Below are 23,896 nucleotides of genomic sequence, written 5' to 3'. Positions count from 1 at the left end.
AAGGGTAACCAAAACTCCACAGATATTAGTCGACTGATAGTGATACTGTGTGGTGAAAAATGGTGGGGAAACTAAAATAAGCACATTTTACCCTGAAATGTATACCCTCACAAACCAAAAGCTGTGCCAGCAGATTTAGGGAAGACTAGAACATAGACACAAGCTGGAATCAAGATTGCTGGGAGAAATATCAATAACCTCAGATATGCAGATGACACCACCCTTTTATGGAAGAAAGTGAAGAGGAACTAAAAAGCCTCTTGATGAAAGTGAAAGTGGAGAGTGAAAAAGTTGGCTTAAAGCTCAACATTCAGAAAATGAAGATCATGGCATCTGGTCCCATCACTTCATGGGAAATAGATGGGGAAACAGTGGAAACAGTGTCAGACTTGATTTTTTTGGGCTCCAAGATCACTGCAGGTGGGGACTGTAGCCATGAAATTAAAAGACGCTTACTCCTTGGAAGGAAAGTTATGACCAACCTAGATAGCATATTCAAAAGCACAGACATTACTTTGCCAACAAAGGTTCATCTAGTCGAGGCTATGGTTTTTCCTGTGGTCATGTATGGATGTGAGAGTTGGACTGTGAAGAAGGCTGAGCACCAAAGAATTGATGCTTTTGAATTGTGGTGTTTGAGAAGACTCTTGAGAGTCCCTTGGACTGCAAGGATATCCAACCAGTCCATTCTGAAGGAGATCAGCCCTGGGATATCTTTGGAAGGAATGATGCTAACGCTGAAACTCTAGTACTTTGACCACGTCATGTGAAGAGTTGACTCATTGGAAAAGATTCTGATGCTGGGAGGGATTGGGGGCAGGAGGAGAAGGGGACAACAGAGGATGAGATGGCTGGATGGCATCACTGACTCGATGGATTTGAGTTTGGGTCAACTCCGGAAGTTGGTGATGGACAGGGAGGCCTGGCGTGCTGCGATTCATGGGGTCACAAAGAGTTAGACACGACTGAGCGACTGAACTGAACTGAGAACATAGGTGAATATAAACAAACATTTTAATAATTAAGCTTATGATAAGTTTTGGAATTAAACTGATATATCCTTATATCAGACCCCTGACTAAACTGAATTTTATCATAAAATTACTTCCCTTAAGTAACAATTCCTGTTTGATGAGTTCTTGTGTGTTTATTGATCTGTGACTGTTCATCTATTTAGTTTGTCCTGACATATTGGACAGGAAAATCTTGTTTCTTGCATCACTAAAGAACTAAGGATCATTCCAGGTGATCTGCTTTACAGACAAGTCTCCCTCAGGCTCTCAGGTGGCAAGAAGCATGAATGCAATATTCACACTTGATGTTTCCTGCCATCCTAGGCTGATTTCTCAGTATAATTTTAGATACTTACCACTAAACCTTATGGACAAAATCACTATGTAATCCTTTAAAAACAGGATTTTTCTTTGATACCTGTACTGAACCTGGTGGTACTCAGTCTAATAAAAAGTTTCAGCTCGGTGGATAATGAAACTTGAACGAGACCCTACACTTTTATCTTTTGTCCCAAAGTCTGGTCCATTACAACAAGCAGGATTTGTTAACAGGATTAGTAGTCCATGCTAATAATGTGAGACTGGATTCTGACAGACTACCAGGCAACTTTTTTTTAAACGTCCTCTTATAAAATGTTGCAACCAGCCAATCACAGAATTACACTTCATGGTTGTCTCATAACTATCATTTAGACTCTGATTTGCATCTTAAATACGTTGGGCTGATGATGCAATCACAGGGTGAGGAAATACTGTGAGAGTTTTTAACTGCATGCAAATAAGAAATGAATTAGGTATCTGTGTCAGAGTCTGTCTATTGCAAAACAGGTTTCTACTGGTGCTATAATATTTAAAAGAAAATTAGCCTCTTGTTCTTAAGATGATCACATTACCTGAAAACGTTCTCAGTCTACATTTGTTCTGCTACTTATGATTCAGTATTCATGGAAAAAAATTTAATCTTGGCACTGTGAAGAGACTGGAAAAAGGAATATTATTGATAGCTTATGGTGAACGATGTTGGATTTGCAATCTCTGAAAAAGAAGATTTAGCTTCAGGACTAGAGAACAGACTTGAACACTCAGCGGTCTCGTGTGGCAGAAGCTTTATCACAGTGAGAAGGGATGGAGAAAGCTTCTGACACAGACATCAGAAGAGGACAGACAATGCCCCATTCACTAGTCTTTAGCAAGAGAGCTATACACTTTTTAAATTTAGTTATTACAATAAATCATAAGAATGGCTCAAGATTGTAAAAATTTTACCAGAACCACTCCCAAATTTACATTTTAAGATAACAGGATTCAGTTCAGTTCAGTTCAGTTAGCTCATTCGTGTCCAACTCTTTGTGACCCCAAGGACTGCAGCACGCCAGACCTCCTTGTCCATCACCAACTCCCGGAGTTTACTCACTCATGTCTATTGAGTCAGTGATGCCATCCAACCATCTCATCCTCTGTCGTCCCCTTCTCCTCTCACCTTTAATCTTTCCCAGCATCAGGGTCTTTTCAAATGAGTCAAGTCTTAGCATCTGGTGGCCAAAGTATTGGAGTTTCAGTTTCAGCATCAGACCTTCCAGTGAACATTCAGTACTGATTTCCTTTAGGATGACTGGTTGGATCTCCTTGCAGTCCAAGAGACTCTCAAGAGTCTTCTCCAACACCACAGTTCAAAAGCATCAATTCTTTGGTACTCAATTTCTTTATAGTCCAACTCTCACATCCATACATGACCACTGGAAAAACCATAGCCTTGACTAGATGGACTTTTGTTGGCAAAGTAATGTCTCTGCTTTTTAATATGCTGTCAGGTTGATCATAACTTTTCTTCTAAGGAGTAAGCATCTTCTTATTTTATGACTGCAGTCACCATCTGCAGTGATTTTGGAGCCCAAAAAAATAGTCTGCCACTGTTCTACTATTTCCCCATCTATTTGCCATGAAGTGATGGGACTGGATGCCATGATCTTCGTTTTCTGAATGTTGAGCTTTAAGCCAACTTTTTCACTCTCCTCTTTTACTTTCATCAAGAGGCTCTTTAATTCTTCACTTTCTCCCATAAAGGTGGTGTCATCTGCATATCTAAGGTTATTGATATTTCTCCCGGCAATCTTGATTCCAGCTTGTGTTTCTTCCAGTCCAGCCTTTCTCATGATGTACTCTGCATATAAGTTAAATAAACAGGGTGACAATATACAGCCTTGACGTACTCCTTTTCCTATTTGGAACCAGTTTGTTGTTCCATGTCCAGTTCTAACTGTTGCTTCCTGATCTGCATACAGATTTCTCAAGAGGCAGGTCAGGTGGTCTGGTATTCCCATCTCTTTCAGAATTTTCCACAGTTAATTGTGATCCACACAGTCAAAGGCTTTGGCACAGTCAATAAAGTAGAAGTTTTTCTGGAACTCTCTTGCTTTTAGATGATCCAGCAGATGTTGGCAATTTGATCTCTGATTCCTTTGTCTTTTCTAAATCCAGCTTGAACATTTGGAAGTTCATGGTCACGTACTGTTGAAGTCTGGCTTGGAGAATTTTAAGCATTACTTTGCTAGCATGTGAGATGCGTTGACTCATTGGAAAAACCCTGATGCTGGGAGGGATTCGGGGCATGAGGAGAAGGGGACGACAGAGGATGAGATGGCCGGATGGCATCACCAACTCAATGCACATGAGTTTGGGTGACTCCGGGAGTTGGTGATGGACAGGGAGGCCTGGCATGCTGCGATTCATGGGGTCGCAAATAGTTGGACACGACTGAGCAGCTGAACTGAACTGAGATGAGTGTAACTGTGCAGTTTTGAACATTCTCTGGCATTGCCTTTCTTTGGGTTTGGAATGAAAATTTACCTTTTCCAGTCCTGTGGCCACTGCTGAGTTTTCCAAGTTTGCTGACATATTGAGTGCAGCACTTTCACAGTATCATCTTTCAGGATTTGAAATAGCTTAACTGGAATTCCATCACTTCCCTTAGCTTTGTTCATAGTGATGCTTCCTTCCTAAGGCCCATTTGACTTCGCATTCCAGGATGTCTGACTCTAGGTGGGTTGTGAAGATTATCTGGGTTGTGAAGATTTTTTTTGTATAGTTCTGTGTATTCTTGCTTTTACTTTGAAGTTTTGTTCATATGCTCAGAACACCTTACAAAAGTTTGAAATTTGATTATGATTTGAGACTTCTCTGAATTTCTAGGATTTGTGGTAAGTACATCGCAAATGTCACAGTTTTGCCAAAGTATTGTGACCAGGTGCTGACAAACTGGAGTTGGGGTTAACTGGGAAGAGAGGAGTGTGTGTGTGTGTGCCTACTGGAGGGAGAGCTGATGGCTTGTGTGCCAAGCATGACAAAATGAACATGTCCATCTAAGTCCATACACTGACTTCCAAGAACCTCTCTCAAAATGTAGTTGCTTTTCATTACATTCTGTCTTAAATGTCAAGGTTATTGGACCATTTCATAATGTATTGGACCATTTCATAATCAAAGAATTTGGAGATTTGGAGGAACCATATTATTCAGTGTTGTGGTTTTAGAGAGTCAATACATCTATCCCTTTCTTTATCCCCTGAAATATTAACCAGTTGAAATATTAACACAAAATTCAAATATATTGAAGTTAATACATAACCATTATTTCTAAAGAAAGCTTTGGAGAATGTGCATTGAGGTATACACGTCACTCAAGTTAAGACTAACCCATATGAAACTTGCTACCTTGATGAGTAGAGCAGAAGAAAACACAACAAGCCATGGAAGGTTTTGGGGAGGATCATTGTGTACAGACAGCAGATGGCATGAGAAAATTAGAGGGGGTTGAAGTTTAACCCAGCTTCTCTCTCACAGAACACCAATTAACAAAATCATCTTTTGACTCCTGGAAGACATTACTGCAGAGTGTGTCATGGTGATTCAGGTCCCTCTGCATAGAAACAGGAAAAGGAAATAAATGTTTCTATGTGACACTGACAAGTCACATTTCTTTCCAAGGTCATACTTATAATCATTTCTCTTGCTTTTTAATTACAGGGAGTACTTTGACACTTATTTCTTTATTTCAGAGCATAAGACTTTTGACTTCTGAACAGATGGACGGCAAGCAAGCTTGGTTGTGGGAGTGGAGTGAGAGAATGATTTTTTTTTTTTTTTTGTCACTGTGATTTTTGCCTTTATCCAGTAGAGATGTGATTTCCAAATCAAATCAGTTATGCCTCAAATAGATTTTTTTTAATTAATGTATTTTATTCATCCCCATTGCAACATAGATCTTCAAGAGGATCTAGTATGTCATTACTTTTCTGTGATTGTGAGAATTTCTGAGTGACATCCCAGGGTGAGCATTTTTAGAAAAGACTATTGCTCTAGACACATAAAATTTAGGTTATATAAGGTTTTAATTATGCCCCAAGTAATCCAGCTAGATAGGAAGAAATTAATAAACTATTACACACTGGGGATAGTATGCTGTATTAAGACTAATAATAAAATGTTTTAACTTACAGTAATTCTTGTTTGGAAGTAATAGAGGAGGCAAAATTTGGGAATAGCTGAGAATTTTAAGCCACTCTTTGGAAAAGTGATTTTGCATTCTGTATTTTGCAAGGGCATACCAGAATATCTTAGGACAGGTCCGTATTTTCTTACTCATGCTGGAAATAGTCTGGATATCCGGATATCCAGATATCATAGTCTGGATATCTGAAGCCAACATTCCCAGGAGGAATTCTTCCCCCTCTTCCCTTTTCCCCTTTTTATAGTAACAAAATTATCCTTAGAGACTTCCAATCCAACAGTTCTGAGATGACATAGTGGTATCATTGTGACATTTGTAGTTGGTGGCAGTGGTTTTTCAGTTGGAAGCTATGAAAGTTTAGAGAGAAAACAGATTAAAAATGGGTCATCTAAGCAGTGATTTCTGTCCTTGTTGTTATGGTTACATATAGAACAAGGAAGAACTTCTATTTTCAGGGATACTTCTAACTTATAATATTAGGATATTCTTTCTACCTCCATAGCTTTTGGAGTAATCTAAATCATTGATTTTAAATCTGTTTTAATACAGTGATATTTTTGTGCTTTGCTTATATTGTCTATCAGATCCTTATGATTTTTGTTGTTTTTAGCTCTAAAAGCTTAAATGTACTGTATTTAAACTAGAAACCAACATCTTTTGGTACATACCTATGTTTAAATTATACTTTGTTTAGGATTTTCTAAATATAAATTATAATAAACATATAAGAATTATCTCACCAATATTTAATGTTAAGTACAAATACTTACTAATTTTAGCATTCTGAAGAATGAAAAGAAAAAGTTAGCCCTGAGAACAGGTTAACAGAAGTACTCTCCTGTTTTTACTGGTCCACACATGTTGGGGGAAAATCCATTTGTATCCATTAAAGGGATGGTAAGATAGTTTACCTTGCAAATGAATTGATCAATACCAGAAACAAGCAAGCTCTCTAGCATATCTAAATACTATTTATATTTCAAAAAAATTATTTAGAATCAATTCCTGTGCATTATTCATAATGAGGTATGTGCATTGCCAGTCTGTATAATTTTTATCTAATTGCTTTGAAAAAATTGAACATTTGCCTAGAGTATGCTCTTAGATCTACTGCCTTCAAAAATTCATATGCTTTTTTATTTTTAATGCTTAGATTGCTAGTTACATTGAGAATATGACATGAGCTATAGGGCATTTCCAATCCAAAATATACTTGCACTAAATTCATGTTTATGTTCTCGAGAGTTTTAATACTCTCCATACTTCTCCTGGGCAATGCCATCCATGGACCTCAGATACAAGGTTGAAAACTTTAACATCAATTTTGAGTCATTCATATAAGAAGTTAGTAGAGAACTCAGTTTTGGTATTTGGAAGATTAAACAAGAGAACATGGTGTTAAATTGCATCCATTTGGTGTTTGAAAGCTACATTCACAGATAGAGCCATAAACCATACTTTAAAAAATTGTTTAAATAAAATTGTTTTGTTTTAAAGCTATAGATTAGCCAGCCCCTCAACACCACTTTCCTGCTCCATTTCAAGACAGCATTACTGCAGTCAAGTTTTTTCTTCAGGATAAAATTCTTACAAAATATGGAGTGGATCCTATCCAAATTGGTATTTTAGGAGACAGTTCTGGGGGCACCTTAGCAGTGGCAGTGACTCAACAGGTACACCCTTGTCTTTTATTGGGAAGTGGAGTTCAAAGCTCATTTTTTTCCCCCATGCAGACACCCTGTTCCTCCAGCAGTATTCACTGAAAAGACTATCCTTTCTCATTAGATTACAGTGATGCTTGAGTCTAAAATAAAGACCATAACATGACTATTTCTGACCTTTCTCTTCTGTTCCATTGATCTATATATTTTACCCTTATGCTAATACCATGCTGACTTCAGCTTTGTTCTTATCTTCACAATTGTTTCTTGTGTTCCATGTCTTTTCCATCAAAATAATAGGATATTTTGTCAACTTCTAAGAAAGAACCACTAATAGGATTTTGATTGGTATTGCATTAAACCTAAAAATTTAGGGGAGGAATGATATCTTACCATTATTGAGACTTTCAAGTAATGCATAAGGTCCTCTTCAACTTCCTAAATAATATATTATTTTTTCAATGCTGAAGTCTTGCAAATCTTTTCTTGAATTCATCCCTGACTTATTTTGGAACTTAATCTAAAATAAAATTTTTCAAATGTTCATTGAGAGTGTACAAGAATACATTTCATTTTTACTTTGACCTTCCCAATCATATCCTTGAAAGTTTCACTCATATATTCTTCTTCTTTTTTTTTTACATTTCCTAGGATTTTCTCAGAGAAGGCAATGGCACCCCACTCCAGTACTCTTGCCTGGAAAATCCCATGGATGGAGGAGCCTGGTGGGCTGAAGTCCATGGGGTCGCTAAGAGTCAGACACAACTGAGTGACTTCATTTTCACTTTTCAGTTTCATGCATTGAAAGAGGAAATGGCAACACACTCCAGTATTCTTGCCTGGAGGGAGAATCCCAGGGACCGGGGAGCATGGTGGGCTGCCGTCTATGGGGTCACACAGAGTCGGACACTCCTGAAGCGACTTAGCAGCAGCAGCAGCAGGATTTTTTACAAAAACAATCATAACTTCTGTAACCAGAGACAGAAACTCTCTGGAGAGAGTTTTAATTCCTCTTTTCCAGTCTTTATGCTTTGCTTTTCCCTCTTATTAGTGTACTGGCTAGGGCTTCCAGGAATATTGATTACAATTATCTTGCTCTGGATCTTAGGAGAACATTGTTCAATGCTTCACTAAAAAAAAACTGAAGAGTTTTCATAGCTGGCTTTTGTTATATTGAAAGTCCCTTCTATTCCCAGTTTGCTGATAGTTTTTTGCATAAATGGTTACTGAATTTGCCAAATGTTTATAATGCAACTATTGAAATCACAGTGTGACTTTTCTTCTTTATTCTTTCAACATGTTGGATTATGTCAGTTGACTTTCAGATTTTTTTTTTATCTTTCTTTTTTTTTGTTGTTCCATTCTGTTTTTTGTTTAATTTTTATTTATTTATTTTAAATTTTATTTTATTTTTAAACTTTACAATATTGTGTTAGTCATCTTTCAATTTTATTTATTTATTTTTTTTACTTTACAATATTGTATTGGTTTTGCCATACATCAACATGCATCCACCACGGGTGTACACGTGTTCCCCATCATGACCCCCCCTCCCACCTCCCTCCCCTTACCATCCCTCTGGGTCATCCCAGTGCACCAGTGCACCAGCCCCAAGCTTCCTGTACCCTGCATCGAACCTGGACTGGCAATTCGTTTCTTATATGATATTATACATGTTTTAATGTCATTCTCCTAAATCATCCTAAATTATGCTTGCATTCCAAGCACGAGCCTCACGGGTTATGGTGAATTAAAATGTTCATGTATTGTTGGTTTTCACTTGCTAAAATTAAAAATCTGTGGGTTTTGAGGAATTTATTTCTACTTATTAAAAATTCTGTGTCAGGTTTTGATATAAGTGTTATATTAGCCCCATTAAATCATTGGGGAAGAAATCCAACTCCTTTAAAAGAAAAAGTTTTTCTTCTTCAGTTTGAAAATAAAATACTCAGGGTTGGAAGGAAGATTATATATACATACATATGTTTATATTTTATATACACATAGACACATGCAAATATATGTACACACATGTTTATATTTTATATATACACAGACACATGCAAATATATATATATATATGTACATATCCATAAACATAAGCCTATATGTGTAAGCCAATATGTAACATCACATACACACACCGCAAACCCCTAGATGTGGAGCCAGATTGGTAAGGATGATAGCAAAGCTTCTTCTTTGGCTGTGCACCCCACGCTTCCTTTCAACCAAAGATGCTTCACTTTAATCCCCTTCATGTATACAGTTCTATATAAATTGCCTTACGGGGAAAAAAGACAATTTCATTGCCCAAAAGAAAGTTTGCAAACCATTAAACCTGTTGATTCTTGAGATCTCTTCCAATCTGAACTGATTTGTATTTGAAAAAAGGATCTTGCTGAGGTGGAGTGTGAAGTGTGGTAGAGAATGAAAGTTGAGGACTGTATCTTCTTTGAGATTATTATTCCAATTGCTATACCAAGTCATATAGCAATCTGACCTTGAATCTTACCTAAAACTAGTTTTATGGCTGTAGAGATTTTGAAAACTGTCCAGCAATTACCCAATAATCATCAGGCAACATCTTGCCACACTTACAATTTCTGCTTCTACATTATAATATTTGCTTGGTTTTGTAAGTGAAGGGAGCTTTAGAAATGACAATTAGATGTACTCCTGGAGACTTACAAAGATGTGAAGACCTGCCTTATAGCTTTCTGGCAGGGCAATCCTAAATACTAACAAAGCCACTTTCGAGGCAATGCTCACTAATGCAATTCTCAGTAAAGTTTGTAGTGCAGTGAATTAAAATTTGAAATTATTGTAGTCTTATTAATTAATTATTCAAGAAGATAGTATCTCTTTAACTTTCTATCTGTCCAAAGAGATTGCTACAGCTGAAAATAGTGCATCAGAACTCAGTATGGTTAAATAACATAAAAAGATCATTTCCTTTACCCTTTCCTGTTTATTTTTATGACTATACTTCAAGTTACTCATCTTCATGGTTTGCTAAGCTTTCTATAAGAGATATTTTAATCAAAAAGTTTTACTTGTTCTAGGATTATTCTTGATCTGGGTCATCAGAATGAACTCCTACTTTGTAATATATTATAAATCTTTTTTTTTTTTTCAAAATGTCATGATCCTGTGTTTAATAATACGTTACATATTTATGGCCTGAAAAACTCAGTTTCAATAAGAATACACCACTGAGAGATCAATATTGTTGTATACCCTGAGAAGACCTCAAGAAGGAATATTAGATTTGTCTTTCTTATAGGTATACAAAAAGATGACTCATTGTTTCATATAAAATTACAATATAAAAAGATGTTTGCCTGGGTTAGGAGGGCAAATAGAGTCTTACATAACTTTATTTTGTGGAACTTTTCCACTTTGCAATTATATTACCATAATTAAAAGACAATGACTACTACTATAATTTCAAGATTTTTTTTTTTACATAATGTGTTCTAAAATCATTAATGTTGCTGGCCTGTCACAATGATCTGGATGGTCAATATAGTCAAGGAAACTCTTCTGAACATAGTCACTTATTCTTTAAGAGGAACAAATATTTTTAAATGTAATCACAGCATTTAAATCCAATTAAATAGCCATTTAATCCATTTTTAATCTATGCATTATTTTTTATTTATTTAGGATCATAAATATCTTTTTAATTTTAGAAAATAATATAAATTAATTTGATATTTTGAGGTAATCATTAAGTTCCCTCTGATCAACTTTTAAAAACTATGTACTTCAATATAGGTAATTTTAAAAGGAAACTGTGATATAAGATATCTGTATTTATTAAAGTTTATAGTTTGTCTTTTCTAAATATACTATTCCTACTAATTTGGATCATTTGTCATAAGGTGGTAATCTGACTTATAATAATATTTTTATGGCAACATATGATCTTATATATTTGACACATCTTTAAAAATATTTTTAAGATTTTCTTTACAAAAAAGTCTTAATAGTAAATATTAATCAGAAACTGTAATTAATGAGGACACTCTATTGACTGACTTGTAGCAACCTTGTTACCGCCATTTTTGTTTGCTTATTTCCATGTAGTTCGAACATCTCAGTGTTGCACAGATTACCTGAAATCCATTGAAAGCAGAAACATTTGTCCTCTTCCATGAATACTGTATCACCATTGCTCTGGGAGCTACTATTCATCTGTGCTAATCAAATCCAGATGAATTGCATAAGCCACTGGATGGTATCTGTCATCAATTGTTAACCTTGAACTGAGTAACTCTCTACTCAAGACAGACAGATTCCTCAATTCTTCTCTTTTGGGTGAATTAGCAGAATCTCCTTCTCTCCCTAAATTCATCAAGTGGAACATATGTCCAGGGAAAGCAACTTTTCTTGGGATATCCATCCTGGTCTCAGGAAAAACTTTATCTTAATAAGAGTGACAGATTAAATAAAAGATTGGCTAACTTCCTCAGGTCTATAAAACCAAAACACCTATATCAATACAGCAAGTTAAGTTTGACATTTAAAAGGCTTGGAAATTATTATCTTTTAACATTTGAAAGCTGTTTAACTGTGACGGCAAAATTGCCTTACTCTAAAGTAACAGATGGGACTTCCCAGGAGGCGCTACTGGTAAAGAACCCACCTGCCATTGCAGGAGACGTTGGTTTGAACCCTGCATTGGAAAGATCCCCTGGAGAAGGGCATGGCAACCCACTCCAGTATTCTTGCCTGGAGAATCGCATGGACAAAGGAGCCTGGTGAGCAACAGTCCATAGGGTCAACTTGGCAGGTAAGAAAATTGTTTTGCTCCATACTGACACCAGATATTTAACCATCATAATTTTCTTTGTCTCAAATTTGGATTGTTTTCTTCCTCATCCGTGGAAACAATATTCACAATTATGATAGAATTGATTTGTCACTAACATGTGTTTGCCTCGTAAGAGTTGAATCAACTATAGCTGTTTCAATGCCACAGAATTTTAGATTCCCGTTCTTGTATGATTATGTTGAGGGTGATTTTAATGAGGATTCAGTTCAGTTCAGTCACTCAATCATGTCCAACTCTTTGCGATCCCATAAACCACAGCATGTCAGGCCTCCCTGTCCATCACCAACTGCTGAAGTCTACCCAAACCCATGTCCATTGAGTTGGTGATGCCATCCAACCATCTCATCCTTTATCGTACCCTTCTCCTGCCCTCAATCTTTCCCAGCATCAGGGTCTTTTCAAATGAGTCAGCTCTTTGCACCAGGTGGCCAAAGTATTGGAATTTCAGCTTCAGCATCAGTCCTTCCAGTGAACACCCAGTACTGATCTCCTTTAGGATGGACTGGTTGGATCTCCTTGCAGTACAAGAGACTCTCAAGAGTCTTCTCCAGCACCACAGTTCAAAAGCATCAATTCTTTGGTGCTCAGCTTTCTTTATAGTCCAACTCTCACATCCATATATGACTACTGGAAAAACCATAGTCTTGACTAGATGGACTTTTGTGGACAAAGTAGTGTCTCTGCTTTTTAATATGTTATCTAAGTTGGGCATAACTTTCCTTCCAAGGAGTAAGCGTCTTTTAATTTCATGGCTGCAATCACCATCTGCAGTGATTTGGAAGCCCCCCAAAATAAAGTCTAACACTGTTTCCACTGTTTCCCCATCTATTTGCCATGAAGTGGTAGGACCAGATGCCATGATCTTAGTTTTCTGAATGTTGAACTTTAAGCCAACCTTTTCACTCTCCTCTTTCACTTTCATCAAGAGGCTCTTTAGTTCTTCTTCACTTTCTGCCATAAGGGTGGTGTCATCTGCATATCTGAGGTTATTGATATTTCTCCTGGAAATCTTGATTTCAGCTTGTGCTTCCTCCAGCCCAGCATTTCTCATGATGTACTCTGCATAGAAGTTAAATAAGCAGGGTGACAGTATACAGCCTTGATGTACTCCTTTTCCTATTTGGAACCAGTCTGTTGTTCCATGTCCAGTTCTAATTGTTGCTTCTTGACCTGCATACAGATTTCTCAAGAAGCAGGTCAGGTGGTCTGGTATTCCCATCTCTTTCAGAATTTTCCACAGTTTATTGTGATCCACACAGTCAAAGGCTTTGGCATAGTCAATAAAGCAGAAATAGGTGTTTTTCTGCAACTCTCTTGCCTTTTCAATGATCCAGCAGATGCTGGCAATTTGATCTCTGGTTCCTCTGCCTTTTCTAAAACCAGCTAGAACATCTGGAAGTTCATGGTTTACATATTATTTTCCTTAAATAGCCAGTTTTTTTTTAACATGGAAGTTTAAGGGTAAGAGATTTTTATTAGCCAGATAAAGAATAAAATAATAATATGTAAAGAATTTCTATCTCTCTGTCTCTTTCCTTGGTCTCTCTCTCTCATCCAAGACACCTCCTACTTTAAATTTGTTTTTGACTCACATGTTTATCTTTGTTTATTGCCTATCAATTAAAATATATTTTCTTAAATAAATAATGGGCTGCTGCTGCTGCCAAGTCGCGTCAGTCATGTCCAACTCTGTGCGACCCCATAGACGGAAGCCCACCAGGCTCCCCTGTCTCTGGGATCCTCCAGGCAAGAACACTGGAGTGGGTTGCCATTTCCTTCTCCAATGCATGAAAGTGAAAGGTGAAAGTGAAGTCGCTCAGTCGTGTCCAACTCTTAGCGGCCCCATGGACTGTAGCCTAGCAGGCTCCTCCGTCCATGGGATTTTGCATGCAAGAGTACTGGAGTGGGGTGCCATCGCCTTCTCTGAAATAATGGGCAGTGGCTACCAGATATGTACTTCTTTTAAATCTTGTCTTATCCCTGACACCAACAGAGAAATCAACCAACCAACCATCAGACACAATTCCTCTGTTATGTTTACATGTTTCCCGTTACTTTTACCATGTCTGCTGGATTATTTGCTTCCCACCTCCCACATCTCCAGGGATCTTTTTCTAAAAATTGTTTTCTTTCTTTCCAGTATCTTCAAAATCTCTAACTTTGTTCTTTTACTTTAGTATATAATCAATCATATCTAAGCTTTCTCATCTTAAACCTGAAAACAAAAAGCCAAAGCTAATGAGCTTTTTGTAACCACTTATCCAACATTCCATCCTATCTGTAACCTTTATTTTATATCCAACTTCACTTGAAATCTAATTATACTCTTTTTCTACATATTCATATACCGTCCTCAGATCATCTCTTTGTGTTTTTTCCTGGCCATTCCTTTTAACTTGCTGTGGCTAAGTTTGTCAATCATCTTTGTTTTCTAAATCTAAGGGCATTTTTTTTGTTGTTCTTTTTATATAACTTCTTCTTATCATTTAAAACCCTTGCCAGCTTGCCGGCTTTTTAGAAAACTCTTCCAATGAGGTCTATGATAGCACTCTCTCTTTTTCTCCTCTTACTTCTCCTCCATTCAGTTTTACATGAAACAAACTCCTCTTTAAATCTAGTATTTCCAGGTCTCAACACTCAGTCGTTATTTTATCCCCTTCTCTGTCTGGTCTCCTGGCTTCATCTATGCCTTCCACTGAGATCACTGTTATGAACTCAGAACCCACATACACAAATAGATTTCTCCACCTGGATGTGCCATAAGTTCCAGAAAGTCCTCCAGCCAAGCCTCCTCTATGTTACCTCTGTATTTCCTGAAGGAGTTTATATAAATTTATAGTATCTAGCTGCTGTTGTTCAGTTGCTAAGTCATGTCTGACTCTCTTGCAACCCTATGAACTGTAGCTTGACAGGCTCCTCTGTCCATAGAATTCTCCAGGCAAGAATACTGGAGTGGATTGTCATTTCTCTCTCCAGGGGATCTTCAGAACCAGGGATCAAACCTGCATCTCTACAGTTACAGTATAAGGTTTGTCTTATGATTTGTTGCTTGTGTATATACCCAATTAGACTCTAAGTGTTTTGAAAACTGGGATAATAATCTTTTAAAAAATCTTTATATTTCCAAAGTCTGGCAACATACCTGTCTTCTCTCTCCACTCTTCAGATATCCTAGGGTTTGAACTCCTCCTCTCTTCAACTTTTTGTACCTGATTAGCTACTTTATTTGAGCTGTCCCATTGTGTAATAGAAAACAATCTCACAAGTAGTCCTTAATGTCTTAGTAGAAAAAAAATTAGAGCTCTTGTCACAGAGTACCTGGTAGAGCTCGCAGTGTTATACTGCAACATCCCACAAGCTATCTGTTTTACATATGGTGATGTTTATGCTTCAATGCTAAGCTCTCAATTCACCTCACTATCTCTTAATTGCCGAAGAGAGTGTGGGTGGATTCTCTTTGTCTCTCCCTGCACAGGTTGTCATTGTTTGTTCCTTTCCTTGGCTTTTGATCCAAACAAATGAAAGAAGTCCATACATGTTATATCAGAGGAAATGAGGAAAGTATAGTGAGTGATGAGGTTAGAAAGACTGGTGGGGCAAATCATGAAAGGCCCTTGTGAGATATGTTTCCTTGATTCCAGGGGACAATGAAGTTATTGAAAAGATTCAATCACATTCTTATTTAAAAATGACTGTTGTTGGGACATCCCAGCAGTCCAGTGGTTAACACTTCACCTTCTAATGCAGGTTCCAAAAACCCAAAACATAAAACAGACCAGTATTGTAATAAATTCAATAAAGACTTTAAAAATGGTCCACATCAAAAAAAATAAATAAATAAAAAATTCTGTTAAAAAATGGAGAGTAAATTGGAAAGTGGGAAAGGAAGGAATAGGGAAAGAATTTCAGTACTTTGAGCAGCAAAAAGAGTGCCGTGGATTAAGATAGTGGCAGTGGGGATGGAGAAAAGTGGATGAATTAGTGAAATAAAAAGAAGTGGAATTGACAGATCTGGGGAACTATAGTATTGGATTTGGGGAATAATGAATAAAGATGAGGCAAGGAGGTAGATTTGAGAAGTTTAAGATATAAACAAGAGGAAATTCAATATAAAACAGTAACCAGAATGTCTTGCTTGGAATAAATACACATTGCTGCTGCTGCTACTGGTAATTCGCTTCAGTCGTATCTGACTCTGTGCGACCCCATAGAAGGCAGCCCACCAGGCTCCCCCATCCTTGGGATTCTCCAGGCAAGAACACTGGAGTGGGTTGCCGTTTCCTTCTCCAATGCATGAAAGTGAAAAGTGAAAGTGAAGTTGCTCAGTCATGTCCGACTCTTAGTGACCCCATGGACTGCAGCCCACCAGTCTCCTCCATCATGGGATTTTCCAGGCAAGAGTACTGGAGTGGGGTGCCATTGCCTTCTCCAAATACACATTAAATACTAGTAATCATGACTTCTCAAAGAGTAGATAGCTTTAATCCAAAGTGAACTTCTGGGAGCTTGGTGTGTGTTTAAAAGTGGAGGTGGCGCTGGTCAAAAATGTGTGTTCTAGAGAAATAAGGGAAATAACAATAGGAGAGAACTGGGTAACAAACCAGATTAAGCAAGTGATTGAAATGGTAAAAAGAAGCAGTGTATGATGACACTGATCCATCATATAATAATACTTACATGGCTTTGGGGGAGCATATGTTTTTCAGAAGCCTTCTGTGGTTTGAGCCATGGTTTATATAGGAGTTATTAAGATGTTTGTCCAGTTCAGATAGTACCTCTGTATCTTCAATCAAAAATGGAGCTAAGCCGTCATTTCCTATGGTTTGCCTGTTGAAAGATCAACAAATATTTTCTGAAGCACTCCAAAGAGAAGCTGTTGGGTTCCTTCAACATTTATTTCAATGACAATAAGAAATATAATCAGTATTTATTGTTTTCTGTAGAAACTGTACTATAAATGCTTTATCTCACCCTGGCAAAAGCCATATGCTGCACTTACTATTATTACATCAATTTCAAAGATCAAGAAACTGAGGGTTTACAAGGTTAAATAACTTGTCCAGGACTCAAACTCAGATATGAACATCTTAACCATGGAGTAGCACTGATTTCAAGCTCCTCTTTCCCAACTAACTGGGTATTGCACCTGGGCATGGGTCACTGTGAATCTGGCACTTTTACATCATATGCTAGGTTGCAATGTCCTACTTTTAGAACATAATGGGAGGCAGGATTTTTGAGGGGGTAATAAGAAACAGGAAAGGATGGGATGAATCCATAAAGAGGAGAGTAAGTTGGATTCTTTAAAGGGCCCTGTCTTAGTCTGTTTGAGCTTCTGTATATAATACCAGTGTCTAGGTTGCTTATAAATAACAGAAACTTATTTCTCACAGTTCTGGAAGTTGAACTGGGGCCCTTTCCCAGCTCACAGGCTTTTCATTGCATCCTCACACGATGGAAGGGGAGAGCTAGCCATTTAAGACCTCTTTTATAAGGGTATTAATACCATTCACCAGGATTTCACCTCATGACCAAATCAATTCTCAAATGTGTTCTTACTAAGACCCTCACCTTGGTCATTAGATTTTTAATATATGAATAATGGAAGCACATTTAGATAACATTTAGACTATAGCAGGCCTGGTATGGGATTTCTCCAGCTTCCAGTGTGCTTGTAACATGTGTCCTAGAATGAGACCAAAAGGCCTCTCATATTGGAATTCCTTCATGGTCATCCATAGTACATCCAGATACTCACTGACTATCTGTGTTTTGGTAAAACTGCGTGTGGTATTGGGGGGTGGAGTTAGGTCAGTGGAGAGGAAATTAGTTGGTGGGGTGGGGAGAGGAGGGAGATCACATTATCATAAAGCTAGGTATTCAAGGTTGAAATATAACAGATTTGCTGAGCTGTGTGAGTACAAAGACATTGCTAGCAATGTAGGAACACCATAAATAAGTTAACATTTTGCACACATCTATTCTCTATGAGGATGAGATGGCTGAATGGCATTACCAACTCAAGGACATGAGTTTGAGCAAGGTCCGGAAGCTGGTGATGGACAGGGAAGCCTGGCATGCTGCGGTCCATGGGGTTGCAAAGAGTCGGACACCCCTGAGCAACTGAATTGAACTGATTTTTCTATGAATGACAGGCAGTGGGTAAGCTTCTGCAGATGTGTAGGGCTTTGGATAGATAACACACTCCCAAACCAGGAGTCTAAGTTGGAAGGGACCCTGGTGAACCAGTGAGTAGAGAGAGGCAGTGGATAATGAGGGATTCAGTGCAAGGACTGAAGTATAGTCCACTGGCAGGAGGAAACTACCACTCTCCAGGAGGGTATCATGCTCTAGATATTCGATCTCAGGACATTTGGCAGGTAGAAGAGGACTTAATAATGCTTCAGGCAGCCTGGGGTAGGCTTTATATCAGGCATAGGTGTTCGCGACACAGACAACTGCTATGAGTGAGCTTCAAATTAGCTGAGTTGGTGGACTGATACAGGCCTCTCTGGGCACGGTAGAAAGTCATGGAACATCATCTCTTCTCTGACTCTGTGACCAAACAATCCTCAGCCATGACTCCCAACTCCTGGGGATTGGTTGTGAACAAAGAAATTGATGTAGAAGTGTACATGTAACTCCAAGCTTTTAACCATAATATAGATGCCTTTCATGAACTGGTCCCAAATTTTGCTCTCAAATATGGAGATCAAGGAGATCAATCTTTACCATGATGTTAATAAACTACTCTCACAATGACAATAATATTAGTGGCAAGGCCTATAACTTGAAAAATTAGAGATTCAAATTAGGTAATTTAATAAATAAGGTACAGAGTGAATAATTTATATAGGAGAATTTTTCTTTAAGTAGCCTGAATTTAGGATTAATGGTGTTTAAATATATAAGGTTTAATAGCATCATATCCCTTGTGTTCTTATTGAAAAAGATAAAGAATGGGCTTTGTTGAACATCTTCCATAATCATTTAATTACTGAGTTACCCAACGGTCTTTATTTTACTGAAAAAGTAATACAAAGTGAAATGGACAATTTAAATACAGTTACTGATGTCCAATTCTCAAGAATATTTCTATGAGCTGGGTATGTTTTTCAACTTTCTTGACTTTGTACTTTCATTCTTATTTCTCCAAAGAATGACATCCTGAGATGAATGTCTTACTTATTTTTTTTGCATTCAGGTACATATGAGTTGACCACAAAATGAGGAATACATATCCATTTATATGATATTCATGTCCATTTTTTAGTGTGTTCCATTCAGGGCTTTTTCAGCATTAATATTTATGTTTCTAGATTAATGGTTATTTGTACCTTTGCATTCTGATTAACTGGTTGTCTTTGAGTCGAGATGACTTTAGAAGAAAATAACTAAGCTATAGATCAATAATTCAGAGTTATTTTGGCGACCTATTTGTTATATGCCTGTTACTTCTTTTTATATCCTGTGACTTCTGGTCCCAAGAATAGTGTCCTCTTAACAAAATTATAAAAAGAAGAGCAATATTTATTCACTCATTTTCTATTATTTTTTCAAACTGTATTGAGCATTTTACTATCTTAGACCCAATGGGAAATAAAATAATAACAAGTATTGAGCCAGTATGTCAAGGCTGTATATTGTCACACTGCTTATTTAACTTCTATGCAGAGTACATCATGAGAAATGCTGGGCTGGAGGAAGCACAAGCTGGAATCAAGATTGCCAGGAGAAATATCAATAACCTCAGATATGCAGATGACACCACCCTTATGGCAGAAAGTGAAGAAGAACTAAAGAGCCTCTTGATGAAAGTGAAAGAGGAGAGTGAAAAAGTTGGCTTAAAGCTCAACATTCAGAAAACTAAGATCATGGCACCCGGTCCCATCACTTCATGGCAAATAGATGGGGAAACAGTGGCTGACCTAATTTTTATGGGCTTCAAAATCACTGTAGATGGTGATTGCAGCCATGAAATTAAAAGATGCTTACTCCCTGGAAGGAAAGTTATGACCAAACTAGTTCAGTTCAGTTCAGTTCAGTCATTCAGTCATTTCCGACTCCTTGTGACCCCATGAACCACAGCATGCCAGGCCTCCCTGTCCATCACCAACTGCCGTGGTCTACCCAAACCCATGTCCATTGAGTCAGTGATGCCATCCAACCATCTCATCCTTGTTGTCCTCTTCTCCTCCTGCCCTCAACCTTTCCCAGCATCAGAGTCTTTTCAAATGAGTCAGCTCTTTGTATCAGCTGGCCAAAGTATTGGAGTTTCAGCTTCAGCATCAGTCCTTCCAATGAACACCCAGGACTGATCTCCTTTAGGATGGACTGATTGGATCTCCTTGCAGTCCAAGGAACTCTCAAGAGTCTTCTCCAACACCACAGTTCAAAAGCATCAATTCTTCAGTGCTCAGCTTTCTTTATAGTCCAACTCTCACATCCATACATGACCACAGGAAAAACCATAGCCTTGACTAGATGCACCTTTGTGGACAAAGTAATGTCTCTGCTTTATAATATGCTTCTAGGTTGGTCATAACTTTCCTTCCAAGGAGTAAGTGTCTTTTAATTTTATGGCTGCAATCACCATCTGCAGTGATTGTGGAGCCCCCAAAAATAAAGTCAGCCACTGTTTACACTGTTTCCCCATCTATCACATATATATGGTTATAAGTATATAGAAAATGTGTAGAAAATATCTGAAAAGTTTACAGCAGACTGATAACACAGATATTGAGAATATGGCAGAATTTCCAAATGTGAAGGATCTAATTAGAAGGTGCTCTCCCAATATCTTGAAAATATTGTAAAGTTAAAAAAGAAAAGAAAAGAAAATGGTTGACTTTGAAAGGAGCTTTGAAGGACAGGAGAGAGATGGGAAAAAGGTTTAAATGGCAAGAGGGGGCACAATAGGGATGTAGGGGTGGCAAACAGTGGCACATGCATAGGAAAGTGATTTATTTCATGCAACAGTACAGAAAGGAAGGTTAGAGCTAGATAAGAGAGTTGGTAGATTCCTTTTTGCCTCATCCCTGGGCATGTGGTCCCTGTCTCTTAAGTGTGGGACACTGAGGGTGAGTTGTAGATAGTGGACCTTTGCTCATTAGATCATCTACCTGAGGGTACTTGGGAGAGCTTTGGATCTAGAGGAGTTTCTGTCAGGGGGCTTTATCTTGGCTCATTTTTATTATATACTTGTGAAATGTCTAGCACCCTGAGCATGCATTGTGGAGGTGCATTTCCCTTTCTGATGGTCCTCTTGAATTTCACTGTATTCCCTCCACTAGGTTCAGCTAGCCACTGTGGTGAGAGGTTGACCAAGAGATATGTCCTTCATTCCTGAGCTTTTACCTGGAGCAGTAGCAGGTTTTTTCATTTGTCCAGATGCCACTGTCTCAGATGCGACACTTCGGCTGAGACAGTTGTTCCTTGGACATTATCCTGAGGTTCTCTATGATAGTCTTTAGGGTCACAAATGAGACCTCAGGATACCCACTACCTCGGGAAAGGAAAATCCTTGTCAATTATTCCACATCTTTCCCTTGCATGTAAAACTGTGTGAATATCATCAAGATGTTTTTCATAATTTTATTCCTTTGTTTCACAAACACATTACTATTTTTTCACAAGCTAAGTTACCTATCGACTGGCTTACCTGTTCATTTTTTGTCTTGGTACTTCTACATTTGTATATTTCTTAAAAATGTATGGCATGATGTTGGGAACTTTTTTTTATTAGCCAAATAACATTATGTTAAATTTTAAGAATATTTTATAATATTTTAATTTTTAACATTTATTTTAAATATATAAACATTTATCTTTAATTTTTAAATGAAATAAGATTATTTTAATAGTTACATTGATTTCTTCTATTCACTTAGGTTACTTTCAGCCAAGAATTTTTACAAACTTATATATACTGTCAATTTTCCATAGGAATATCTTACTTAGGTAATTTCTATTGGTGATTTTTGACAAAAACACCATAAATGTATGTACCTTCCTTTCTCCTCTCTATCTCTCCTTCTCATTCTTTATTTCCCCCATTTCCCTCTGTGTTGAACTCACTTATGTACTAACTCAACTGATCCTAAGACGTCAATTTGCTAACACAAATCTAAGCAATAGTTTGTGCTGTTACTGTGGTAATGGAGCCAGGTTGCTGATACTTTTGTCAGCATCTCAGACTGAGGAGCTCACTGAGGCTGCAGCTCCAGTTTCCCCCATTTCTCTTGGGTATAGACCAATAGTGCCTCACCTTCTGCCATATGACTTTAGAAAAATTTATATTGAGAGTAATTGGCATATAACAGTATATCAGTTACATGTGTACAATATAAAAATTATATACATATGTATATATAAAACAAAAAGATGACCACAATAAATCTAGTTAATATCCATCACCACACATATTTAGAACTTTCTTCTTGTGATGAGGCTTTTCGAGACTTACTATCTTATCAATGTTTAAATAGACAACATAGTATTATTAGCTATAGTCACCATGTTATACATTACATACGAGACATTTATTTTATAACTGGAAGTTTGTATCTCTATCAGTCTCACCCACAACATGAAAATTTTTAAAACTTTACTGTTGAAATAAGTTTGACACTTTTTTTCATATCACTGAAAGACATAAGTATTGTGAAAATAATTTTAACATCCATCAATTTACATAGACTTGTTTATCTCAAGATTGCATAAATTATTAAAATTAAATTTCCTCCTCCTGGTGTTTCAGAAGTCTTTGCATTACAAGATACTATCTTTTTTTTTTCAGGTGCAAAATGATCTTGAAATAAAACATAAAATCAAGATACAAGCTTTGCTTTACCCTTTCTTACAGTTCATTGATTCTTATTTACCATCTCACTGAGAAAGTGAACATGGTTTAGTTCTGACAAGAGACATACCCATAAAACTTGTGAGTGTGTATTTAACCAAGGATGAAGCATTTCCCCAGGCAATGAGAAGAAACCAACATATGCCTCTGGAATCAAGACATTTGTTCAAGTTTGTTAACTGGAGTACTCTCTTACCCAAGAAGTAGGAGGGCCATATTTATACTAAACCAATTCTTGGAAAATCTAGTTATTCATCACCAGCACTTATGTATATCAGATTATCACCCTTGTTGGCCAATGAGTCCCAGTTACAGAATTTGCCATCAACCTATATTCTGACCTATGAATATGATGTCCTGAGAGATGATGGACTTATATATGTTTCAAGACTTCAAAATGTTGGAGTTCAAGTTGCTCATGACCATATTCAGGATGCAATCCATGGAGCTTTATCATTTATGACATCACTGTATTTAAATCTAGGTCTCAGAATAAGGGATAATGTATGTTAGTTGGCTGGATAAGAATTTATAAATACATTTATATAAAACATGTGTGGTCTTCACTTATTGGGTTGTAATTTTTGATATTTTATAACTGTAGTGCAAAGAATAATATCATTTGTGTTGTCTAATTCTAGATTTGAATCTTACAACATTACCTGTATGTCCTTGAATAGATTATCAATTTTTCTGACTGACAGAACTTGCATATAAAAAAAGTATATAATCACATCCATTTTCCCTTTGTGTGTGTGTGTGTGTGTGTGTGTGTATGTCACTCAGTAGTGTGTGAATGTTAGTTGCTCAGTAGTGTTCAACTCTTTGCAAGCCAGTGGACTGTTTTACATCCTTGGACAGCCCACCAAACTCCTCTGTCCATGTAATTCTGCAGGCAAGAATATTGGAGTGGGTTGCCATTCACTTCTCCAATTTTCCCTTCACTTATACTTTATTGTAAGTATGTTGGTTCTAAAGGGACAAGTGCTTATTAAATTTTAGAAATAAGATGGTTAC

The 23,896-nt window shown here is 37.3% G+C and overlaps 1 pseudogene; it reads left to right on the top strand.

Annotated features, from left to right (window-relative positions):
- Nucleotides 1–2,020: 2,020 nt before the first annotated feature.
- LOC139182233 (arylacetamide deacetylase-like 2) lies at nt 2,021–23,414 on the top strand (annotated as a pseudogene).
- Nucleotides 23,415–23,896: the final 482 nt, after the last annotated feature.

The sequence above is a fragment of the Bos indicus genome, chromosome 1 (genome assembly GCF_029378745.1).
Source record: "Bos indicus isolate NIAB-ARS_2022 breed Sahiwal x Tharparkar chromosome 1, NIAB-ARS_B.indTharparkar_mat_pri_1.0, whole genome shotgun sequence".
Taxonomy (NCBI): Eukaryota; Metazoa; Chordata; class Mammalia; order Artiodactyla; family Bovidae; genus Bos; species Bos indicus.
The sequence above is the reverse complement of the archived record's forward strand: the minus strand, read 5'-3'. Positions and strand labels throughout refer to the sequence as shown.